The sequence below is a fragment of the Helianthus annuus genome, chromosome 14, assembly GCF_002127325.2.
Source record: "Helianthus annuus cultivar XRQ/B chromosome 14, HanXRQr2.0-SUNRISE, whole genome shotgun sequence".
NCBI classification, from domain to species: Eukaryota; Viridiplantae; Streptophyta; class Magnoliopsida; order Asterales; family Asteraceae; genus Helianthus; species Helianthus annuus.
In genome coordinates, this window is record NC_035446.2 from 101287485 (window position 1) to 101291214 (window position 3730).

The window sequence follows — 3730 nt, forward strand, 5'->3', positions numbered from 1 at the left end:
GTTGCTGTAGGGGTTATTTTGGGGCCTTATTTGATTGCCCAGATAGTCCACTTCTTCGTGGCCAGTAAACATAACACCCTGCTCACAAGTACCTGGCTCGTGTGACACTCCACACTGCTCACATGATGATTATACCTGCGAAACGTTCTGAGCTTGATCAAACCTTGCTGCCAAAGCTCCAATCTGCGCTGCAAGAGCCGTATATGTATCCACTTGATGAACTCCAGGAATAGATAATTCTTTATTTCGCACTCCACTGTGACGCGAACTCGACTTCGGGGTAGCTTTTTCTATAATTGCATAGGCTTCGGTTGGTGTTTTAGTTCCAAGATCGCCTCCTGCATATACGTCTATGCGTTCTTGTGAGTCGTAGTTGAGTCCTTGGTAGAAGTTCAACACGAGTTGTCTTTTGGATAACCCATGATGTGGGACATCGATCAGAAGATCTTTGAACCTCTCCCAAGCTGCGTGTAGAGATTCTCCTTCGTCCTGTTTGAATGTCATAATACGGTTCTTAAGCTTAGCTGTCTTTTTGCATAAAAAGATCTGCCATCTCGTTCCAAGTCGTGATGGACCCTGCTGGAAGTGACAAAAGCCAAGATCGGGCTTTGTCTCGCAAAGAGAATGGAAAGAGCCGCAAACGGATTGCGTCTTCAGAAATGTCTCGTATTTTGAAAGTCGAGCACACTTCGAGAAATGAAGCGATGTGCCGACCTGGATCTTCATGATCCTTCCCATCAAACTGCACAGAGTTTTGTAACATGTTAATTATACTAGATTTGATTTCAAAACTCGGCGCTGCTATCATAGGTCGGGCGAAGCTCGGTAGCAAGCCCTCTCCTCCTGGACGGCCGGTCTCATTCAAAGGCTGGTCATCCTCGTCCATAATGCTTCCTCTGTCGTCCTCTGAACTCTCGCTGTCAGAAAGTACCACTGGTTCGTCGATTGCGGCCGCAATCCTTTGTGCAACAACAAGTGATCTTTCGCGAAGCCGCCTACTTCTTCTTAAGTTATTTTCTGGTTCGTTGGCTAGCTCAGCATTAGCGGGTACAGGGGTTGTGGACATTAACCTGCAAGTAAAAAGGAATACATTATACGGAAAAAAAAAATAACATAATAATAATATAAGTAATATAAATATAAATAATAATACTATTATATTATTAACATATATATACAATTTATTATACATAACTATATAACTATTTACCTGATTATTTACTTATTTACATCCGAAAACTCTTTTTTTTCCAGAAAATCTGATGAGATCTGATAAAAATCTAATTATCTCATTGAAAATCTGAAATTTTTATATTTTACCAGAAATTCTGCTAACTTCATCAGAAGTCTGATGAATTTATCAGAAATCTGACGATTATATCAGAAAGTCTTTCTTTTTTTATTATTATTTTTTTATTTTTATATATCAGAAAATTTGATAAGATCTGATAAAAATCTGATGAAGATTTTCTTTCCATCAGAATTTCTGATAAATTCATCTGAATTTACCAGAAAATCCGGTAAATTTATCAGAAGTGAAAATTTTTATCTCAGAAAATCAAATGGGTTTATCAGAATCCATCAGAAAATCTGATAAATTCATCAAAATTTATCAAAAAATCTGATGATTTTATCAGAAAATTTTATTTTATGGAGTAAATAAATAAACAATTGAGTATAAAAATAAATGAATGAAAAAGCAGTTAACTAAATAAACAAATGAACAAGAATGAATAAAAAATGTAACTGAAATAAAAGAATAAATGAAATAAATGAATGAAATAAATAAATAAATATATAAGCGGTTCGATTCCGAACACGGGCATAAATATAAATATAAACAGGAATGAAATAACTGAAATAAAAAAAATTAAATAACTATACTGGAATGAAATAAATATATAAATAAATGAATGAAGTACAGAAATGAAATGACTGAATTTAAATAAAAGAAATACTGAATTAGAAATAACTCAATTGAAATAAATAAATGAATGGTTCGATCCCGAACACATTAACTGAATTAAATAAATAAAATAAAAATGTTAGTTGAACAATAAATAAAAAGTTAGTATGTTAGTGGGTTAGTAAAGTTATTCAGTTAGTTGGTTAGTAAAATGGAAAAAAGAAAAGTTAGTCAACAGTTAGCCCTAGTGGGCGTGCCAGGCTAGGTATTCACATGTTAGAAAAATAAATAAATAAATAAAAGAAAATTAATAAATACAAAAATGTACAAGTATTCACAGTTTGTACACCGGTAAAATAATGACTCGGATTGTTCCGAAAATTCACCGTGTTCCCCGGCAACGGTGCCAAAAACTTGACGTACATGCGAACACACATATTTATTTACAGTATCTTCACATGTAACGAAATGTGTTTTATATTTATAAAAATGGTTTATACCTTAACATTAAAACACACACAACAAAGGACAAGTGTATCCCGTCATATATGCAGCAAAGTATTGGTAAGAGCCAGATATCGATCCATGGAACACGGGCGTTATAATGTACTAAATCTTTGTCATTAGATTACCAGATATAAAGAAAGGTGAATGATTGTTTAACTAAGTTATCTAAATTACTTTTAAAACATAAATATACTAATATCTTGTTTCACAAACAACCTAAACATGTTATCTATCAGATATGTCACAAAAGCGCTTAATCAATTTTCCAATTTCGAGACAGTTAGTCATCCGCTAGGAGTTTTCTAACATGATGATTCTTCGGAAAGTTAACACGATAAACACATGTTAACCACCTAAACTCATTCTTTAGCGAGCTATTGATATTCATTCATGTGAACCTTTAAAGATAGATTAGTCATCTGCTAGGAGTTTTCTAACCTCACTTATCAAAGAAAGCAATACCGATGGTCACAATACAGCCACGAGGATAAGCATTTAAGTAGATCATATAACAACATATTTCACCTTTACAAGTCTTGAATACAAGCCTACCATGTCAGCAATTTCAGACCAAAACTACTAAACAAGGATCATAAACCGCATGCAAGAACATGTAATCAACACCATATAATTCGTTAGAACCCTTACGTGCAAGAAAGTATTCCTAATCAAAATAAGATATATCTTGGATAAAATCAATACCCCTCTCGAGTTTCATGGTGTAAACAAGTTTACAAACAAGTGATTAATCACGAAATAGTTACCATCCCACTAACCACAGATTCATTATCCAAGACAATCAAACATAATCAGGAACTCAACATCAATGAAACGTTCATTATATAATCATGAAGATTCAAACATGAAAAAGTACTAAGGATTCATATCAACAATATTACAACATAAAGATTATTCAAGAAACAAGTTCATTACTACTATTACATAAACTACATTAAACATAAACTAACATCAGCTCATAACTTGCAAAATGATCAGAATACATGTTCAAGAACAAGGAATCGAACCATAAACAAGCAAGGAATTGATGGGTTGGATCGGTTATGCTTCCATTCGATCTTTAAGCTTCAAATGGGTCTGATCAGGACTGTTTCGGAACCCAGAAATCGCCCAAAAACATGGAGAAAAACCCAACATTTTGATCAGTAGCGAATGCTGCTATTTATAGGCAATTTTCAGTTTGGCACGGCCATGCGACTGGTCGCACGCCCGTGCGGTCAGGTGTTGTCGGGTGACGTCAGTTTCATCGATCCCGAGTCAGCCAAGTGGACTAGTGGACAACTTGCCTAGGTCACCAGA

At 34.6% G+C, this 3730-nt stretch overlaps 1 non-coding gene across 1 annotated transcript; it reads left to right on the forward strand.

Moving 5' to 3' along the window:
• The first annotated feature begins 415 nt into the window (after nucleotides 1–415).
• Nucleotides 416–522, forward strand: LOC118487042. Its single transcript, XR_004880209.1, has one exon. It is a non-coding gene; the product is annotated as a small nucleolar RNA R71 (small nucleolar RNA).
• Nucleotides 523–3730: the final 3208 nt, after the last annotated feature.